Genomic DNA, 8,394 nt, shown 5'->3' on the forward strand with positions numbered 1-8,394 from the left:
AGTGAATAATAGAAATGAAGTAGCAGACTGCACACATACTAGGATGCTTTGGCACTGCCCCAGTTGCTTGGATACCAACAGGTGGAATGCAAAAAGGAACCACTTGAAGAAATGGGAATACCAGCAAGAAGATTATTGCCAAATAGCAGATAAAGCAGAACACTATCACTGAGATATTTGCTGTGTGTCAGGCTACTAGAAAGAAAAATGGGACTCCTAAGTATAACTGCTGACTTCTTAACATGCTGGCCTATATTTTTTAATTCTTCACATAATCCTGCATGACAGTGCTATAAAACTCAAAATATGCACCTTGTTCAGTACCATTTTCAACGTAGTATCAATTCAGAAGTCACCACAGTCTCTTGTATGCTGGGTTTTCTATCCCATCCACCAAACAAACAGGAAAAACACAGGCCTCTTCTTTCCTCCATTGTAACAAAACAACAACAACAAAAAAGCTAAGCACATCTAGCACTTCAAGTATCCTCCAAGCAATTGCTCTAATTATACCTTCACTTAATTAAGAGTAAATTATCTGAAAAACTTGCCAGCACTGGGTGAACTGGTGAGTTGTTCATGGTAATGAAAAGAAGGAAAGAGAAAAGCAGAAAAGAAGGAAAGGGAAAAAGAAAGGAACATGTTTTGCTTTTACACAATCTCCAAAATGAACACAGGTAAGTTTTCCCTGCTCTAAGGCATCAAATGATGGTTTGTAATTTTCTGAACATGGTGGACCTGAGAAGAAACAGCACAATTTTCATAGGAGAGAAGGTGTGTTCCTTTCTCCATTCATATTGCCACAGAACATCCTAAGCAAACAACTGAGATTCATCAAGGTTTGTTTGATTCTAAAGCCATGGAGGTTTCTGGAGATTTTCACCCTCATGGGAAAAGTTCTGTAAAGGAAGGAGCTGAGATCCTGAAAATTGTGACAAGTCAATTACCAGAATGAGATAAGGCTGAATGTTGGGTCCAACTGCACTATTGGATGAGGAACCAAATCTTTTAGACTTGTTTTTCAGAACAAAATATGACATTCATAATTAGAAGCAACACATTTCATATTGCTGAAGCAAATTATTTTTATGTGAGTCAGCCATGATCTCCATCTCATACGAGATCCTGCGGTCCTTCAGATGGAATGTAGTTTTGGGTATCTTATGGCCCAATTCTCTTATACTTAAGTGGATCCCAAAAATCTCACTGCTTTTATATAATGCTGGTGTGCTGTGGGCATGTCAGGAAAGACTCAGAATACTACTACAAAACATAGGCTCATAATAATACTATATCAAGGGATGTTGAAGTAATGCTGAACTAAAACTAAACTTTTGTTTATGTTGCTTGTAAGAGAAATGTCATCACAACTTCCACAACTACAAAAATGTTGATGTAATCATGTCATTCATTTTTTCCTTTTCTTTTTCTTTTTTTTTTTTTTTTTTCCCAAAGTTAAATACAAGATGTTTTCTGGGCCATGAATGTGACATGAGATGACAATGTAAAAAATTCAAAGAGAAAAATAACTCTATGTAACACAATCCTCAGAAACATGTAACATGGGAGAAATAGTTTTGTTGTTTGTTTGTTCTCCATAAATAAGAAGATGTGATAATTATGCCACAAAATTTGGCATTGGACTTGAGCAGGTGGAATCCCTGAAACTGCTTTTAATCCTAAATAATAATAATAAAAGCTTCAATTTCACAATGGTGTCTAAGAAGGAAAAGATGCCTTTTTTTAAAGTGCTTCCCTACCCTAGGTTTTTGCTATCCATTATAAATAATGCTTCAGCAATAAAACTGCAAACTTTACACTGACAGTGAGCTAGCTTTCTTTCAAGATGTTAACTGGTATCAAAATGCAACAGTGTACATTTCAGCTTGTGAATAAGTAACATTCACAGTAAATCACTCACAATAATGTCACTAAGATGTACCTTAAGTTAGATGGCAAGTAAAATTCAAGAAGCAACCTGAGACTAGCTGGTGGATATTCTGAACAAGATGGGAAAGGCTCAGGATGGGGTTAGTTGGTGCCACGTAAAAGCACAGGCCAGTCATTCCCCTGTCAAGTGTTCCAGCCCCTCAGGAGCTTTTATGCAAAAAACTGCCCCGTTTCCTTACTGCAGAAGTCTTTCAAGGAAGCCTAGTTCAGTGACCTTCAAGTTCACCATAAAGCTTCTGTAAATTTCAGGCCATGGGATTAATGACAAATCCAGCAAAGCACATGACTAACTTTAAACCTGTATGTAATCTCAGCTAAGTCAATTAGTCTGCCTACATGCTCAAAGGTAAGCAGATCCTGAAGCACTTTGCTGGTCTGGTGTGATTATCCCTACTGATGTGTAGACACAGTAACTGCTAACCCATGCACTGAGGAAACCTGACTTCTGTCTCCAGCTCCAAAATGGACCGCTCTGGGGTGCCCAACATATATTGCACCAATTCTACTTGAAGCTCCTGCAGCCACTGAAGGGCTGAAGACAAATTAAATAAGGGATGTTCATTTATAATTTTTTACAATATATAATAGATACACAGCTGGATTCTTTAACAGGTAAGTAATATCCAGCTTCCACGTCTCTATAAAAAGCAAAACAAAACAAATTTTCACTTGCAGTTGTTAATTTCTGTGAGCCATTGTTTAGGTCACCCACGTTACATTAACACAGTTCCTATATGTGTAGTAAAACTATATTAACATTTAACTCAGAAGCACCCTAATCTAGGTGTATCACTGGTGAAGCTGTGATATCCTTACATCCAGCTCGTGAGTGTCGGTATGCCCAGAGATAACTAACTCATGAATGCCACAACCAATCTGTTTCAAAATCCCCAGGATCATTTTTGTGGGCAGGCTATGGCCTGCTAAAACTAGGCACTTTCAAAGGCCTTCTGCTTAGTTCCTTTGTCCTCTCCAGCTGCTAGCAAATTACCAGGGATCCCAGCGAGGCTGTCCACACTTGAGTCTGCCTTGACCTAGAACAGCCAGAGCTTCTTTTGTTGGCCCGAAGGATGAACCCGGTCAGCAGTGGAAATACCATCTCTCTGCAGTATATTACAGGTTATGGAAGACCTTGCCTGAAAACTGTGCAAGATCTCCAGAGCAAATTATGTAAATCTGTCATGTAAATATGTATTTACGACATTTTTAGAGCTTGGATCACTGCCATACAGACGGCTTCCTATCATCTGAATATATATTTAAGGACTTTAAAAAATATGAAGCTTTGACCTGAGCTGTTTCTATATATTTCACTGTTCCAGCTGCTGTGCAAGCATAGGATAGAGTTATTGCATTTTCCTGTTCCATGGGCCCATGTGTAACCAAGACAAGCCTTACAAATGATGCAGCATTATAAATACGGCAAGACTCCTTCTTGATACGAAACAGTGTTTGTTCAGGAGAAAGGGCTACTGCTTCTCCTGGAAGACGCTAGCTTTACCCTGGCAGAGTCTGCCTGGTAAAGAAACTAAGCTGTTCCTCAGCACGCGCACACCTCAGGGGGACCTGGCAGGACATCATGACTTGACACACTGATATTTGTCTCCTAGACCTCTTGCACCGTGTGACTCTGAGTTAAAATTATCTCTCTTCAAGTCCAACAGAGAAACAAATCCTCTTGTCTGTTTTCACCTACATCTGCTAGGATTAACAGCAAAGAGAAAGATACTTCATTGCTGTACTGTTTTCCTTCCACCAATTGTAAAAGCCAACTGGAGTCACAAGGATTTTCCCATCTCTAGTAGATTCTAACTGAAATTTGGAACGCTCGGTGAGGTTCTCTCCTGCCCTGTGGAATCCTCTTTGCATTATGTTAGAGAGCAGAATATACAATTATAGGTAAAACCATATGCTCTAGTCTAATTTTTCAAATGGGGAGGGATAAATTCCCTCTTTCCATATCTGTTTCCAAGGGAAAAAATTAAAGCAGTAGTACTATACCCTAGCAACAAGGTCCATCACAGAGCACGATGGTATATTCAGTTCTAATTTAAACTAGTTTTCAAATATAGACCCAATTCGTAGAGCTGAGCTCATCCTGAGATGTCTGTTTTCATGCACTGTGTGCTGGTATCTCAGAATTATCTGCTTTTTGCAGATATCCCAACCTGCTAATTAATAACATGAATTCACAATGGGAGTTCTCTAGCTGAAATCACAGCTAGAAATAGATAAGAAAACAGTATATATTTTTAATTTTAAACTTTCTTTTTCTGATAAACTGCATGCAGCAGTTCTGCTATGTCATATACTACCTGTCATGCATTGTGACATAATGAAACATGACATGATGTAACCATTAAGATGACCCAACATGGCATAACCAAATGCAAAATGATTCAGTCTGACTAAGCATGTCATAATTTTTTTATTGTTTTTCTTAAGCTGTACACTCTACCTTACCATTAACTGGTTAATTCTCTTCTGGGGCCAGGTGCAGGACTGCAGGAATCAGAGCTGTCCATGCAGTATCAGTAACAACACAACACACAGATAAGCAGGAACATAAATGTCATGTTGAAGCGATGCTGAGGTTGTCTCTAAACTAAGGCCCCAATTCCGTGTTGGGAACTATGCACGCATGCTCTACAGAACAGAAACCCCGATGTTAAAAGGTTTTAAACATGGTCAGGTCATAAAATGTATGTGCATTTTACTGGGTACACATTTTTGATACCAGCTGGAACTGTGCAGCAATTGCATTCTGAAAAAAAAACTCTGAAGGAAGAATATTAGGAAGATAGCGTGCAGTGCAGAAAGTTAAGGCTGCGAATCTACATAAGTCTGTCATGGTCTAACATACTAAAGTGCTCATTATCAATATAATGCATCAGCTCTGTACTCTGGTGGTTGTAAAGGTCAGTTATCCTGTATAACAGACCACAACATGAGCATTCTCCAATTAACTGTAAAAGCTGGTGTTCTAAGTCTACCTTTCACACTCTGTCATGACTAAAGGGTGACATGAGTAAATGACAGGCTGCACAGACATCTTAGTCATACTAATACTCAGGCACAGTAGCAAGGGTTAAGGACAGAGTGTCAGGTTTAACTTCCCCTCATTACCATTCAGAAAACTATCATTTAATATTAAAGTAATTGTAACACAAGGATATGAGTCATGCCCTTGTGTTACAATTACCTTTAATATTAAATAATAGTTTTTGTAATGGTAATTTCCTTTGGGGATGTTTCATTCTACATTAGGCAATTCTGACTGATGACTGTCTTTGCAGATATCTCTATCAGCCACTAAAAGCTCTTCTACGAATACGTGTCCATAATCTACAGGAATTCCAGGCCATGAATTTTGTTCCATTGAACTCATTGTCATTTCTGCTCGATGTTTCTAGTCTAGTAACAGTTTAACTATTTGATTGCTGCTATAACTGTGATTTCCCTTTTGAAATCTACACAGAAGTATCCATCTCTTGCTCTGCTGTGCTAGGACCTCATCCACATCCATAGCTGCCTTGTTATGCTATAACACATGGTACATACATGAAATGGGCAGTCTAGAAGAGATGTAGGGTTTAAGTCATTGTTACCGTGATTTTTTTAGTATCTGAGGGTACAGTAGATTCTAGGATCTGGGCAAAAGTATTGCAAAGAGTTTGAATTAGACTTTTAAAAACTGTTTCCTATGTAGAATGTTGTTGGTGTAAGCTCAGAAGTCACAGGAGCTGCAGTAAACCTAGCTTGTGCCTGTACAATGAGCAGAGTTCCCCTGTCAATGATTACAACTATACAAAGCTGTGCATTGTCTAAAAAGTCATTTCCAGGAAGGAATAACTTAAAAAAATGTAAAGGACAGACATTAAAAGCTACAAGATCTTACTGCTGATCAATTATGAGAGGTTAAGTATTGTCAGTAATGTCTCGGTATCCTCTCTGAGGCCGTAAGAACACTATGGAAATCTTTTCATTTAAATGGAGCCTTCTGCACTTCCAATCGTAGGATGCAGGCATCAGCCTCTTCAGGAAGAGCTCGGCTGTCCAGCTTTAAAGAAGGTATGGAGAGCACCAAGTCCTGCTAATGCATAGGAGCTTTTTTGCCAGTGGCAGGGAACAGCATGAGTACTACAGTAACGTCTGGAGGAAGAATCTGAACCACACTGCCCATGAAAATGTCACAAGATCAAGAGAGGGAAAGTGCCAGGACTAGGTTTGAGGACACCTATTTCCACAAAACACTTGTTACCCCAAATTGACAAAAAGCAGGCAATCAGGTGGGAACTACTGCCATCCTTCTTGGTTCTCACAACACTGTCAAATAAACATTGCAGAAAGGGACAATGTTGAACTTCTTGTTACCCACAGGCCAGCTCAGAGTTCTGAGGTGGGACTAAAATCTAATGCTAAGTGCCTGTAAAATTTCTGAAAACATTTTAACTTCTTGCAGATTTCCTTTTTTGATTAGTATCTGGGACTGAATGTCAAGCTTTCACCAGGAGAAGATATATATAGCAGGTATCAATTCTGGAGAAATTGAGTCTCATAAAGGAAATTCTATTTGAAATGACCATAACTTCAGAAGTAGTTTAAAGAGCTCTGCATTTTTATCTTCAATATTGTTTGCCCTTGTCAGTGACAGCTCAGCCAACAGTTACTATTCTTTTCTCCCTTTCAAAAGTTTGGAGCATAGCTAAAAGGCTAGGTAAGGCTATGCTCTCAGTGTGGTTATTATTTGAAAAACCCATTGGATTCTACACAAAGTAAGCAAGCTCTATGCAGCCTCTATACTACATTTGAATAACACAGGTAATGAAATATTGGTGCTTCAGATCATTAGTCAGGTAATTACGATTTTTGTTTGTTTGGGTTTAATTAAAATTAGTCTTGGAAAGCATCCATTACAAGAAGAGGTCCTCACTGAACAACTGATACACAACGGTCCTCAGCTAGTAAATAAAGAACATCCATTCTTATCCCCAGCTTAAAAAAAAAATATCCTGAACTACTCAATACTTTTTCATTTACAGATTTCAAACAGCAAGTGAAAGGAGGGCAGTATCACTCTCTCATTTAACCAAAATCACGTAGGTCAGGGGAAAAGAAGGAATCGAAACTCTGTTCTGTGATTCATCCCTAGCCATTACCTACCGTAGATATGCCACAAAGCTACTCACCAGTATTTTAGTAGTAACATATATTTACCTACTTAAGGGCAAATTCTTTGTGCAATTCTGCACAGCTTCACTGAAGACAACAGTTTTGTACCCACTTATACCTGGCCCTTTTCTTTTTTTTTTCTTTTTTTTTTCAGATGCAAACCATTGCATTTATACAAATTTGTTTTCCTCAAGTGCTATCCTGTATGTATTGGTGGCAGAGAAACTGTTAGACAGCAAACACATTCATCTTTAATCTGATGAATGCTTCACCACATGCTAGGATGTATATTTCAAGGTATATTGCCTGAGAGATCAGTTCTCAGTAATCATGGTGTGGGGGTTTACAAAAAGACAGATGTAGAAATGCTTACATGTTGTGACTAAAAGCTGATTGGCCCAAGTACATGAAATTATACAAATCTAAAATTGAGACTAGCACAGGCTTAATGATGCAAATTTCCATACATCAGTTTTATAATCCTCACCAATTTCCAGGAAACAATGTAACATGGCAAAATTAGGGGGAAACAAAGGATTTCTCAGTTTATTAGGTACATGATCCAAATCCTGTGAAATTCAGAGGCAGCCTTTGCATAAAGAATAATGGACTCTGGAGTGGGCTTTGTGCTATGGAGTTATTCCTGGCTATAGAAGCAAAAATGCCCCCAGCATAGAGCCACAGACATGTATTTTGTATGCAAAACCACAATTTCTTGTTAGTAACTCTACACATTATGCTTATAGGTAAAAGCTAAATAAAGCATCTATCTGCTACTATTGTTTTTCTTATTAAGCAGAAAGGGATGAATTTGATATTCAGTTCAAAAATAAATTTTGGAGAAAAGGAAAAGGCTGGGAGTAGGTGAATAAATATATGTAAAATCACAACATGATACTAATGTTCAATTACAAAAACTTTACAGAAGTCTATTTATTTATTTATTTATTCTAATTCTAAATCCCTACCACTACACAACAATGTCACATTTTAATGTAATATCATGTCCAATGCATATTCATGAAATAAAAATCTTGGCAGTGGCACAAGAAAAGTGGGATGAAGTGTGTTTGGCGGAGTGCGTCACGTTTCCAGACCAGCGGATTTTTTGATTAAAGTCCCTTATCCGTTTTATCATGCATATCCACTCTCTGATTAAAGTGATCTGGAGCTGACACTCACAATGTCAGTATGCACTGAGACCCTTCACACAAAACATGGTTGGAATTTATATGCTTTAAAAAAGAAAAGGGGAGGGGGGGAGGAGAAATA

Source organism: Falco naumanni, chromosome 7 (assembly GCF_017639655.2).
Source record: "Falco naumanni isolate bFalNau1 chromosome 7, bFalNau1.pat, whole genome shotgun sequence".
NCBI lineage: Eukaryota > Metazoa > Chordata > Aves > Falconiformes > Falconidae > Falco > Falco naumanni.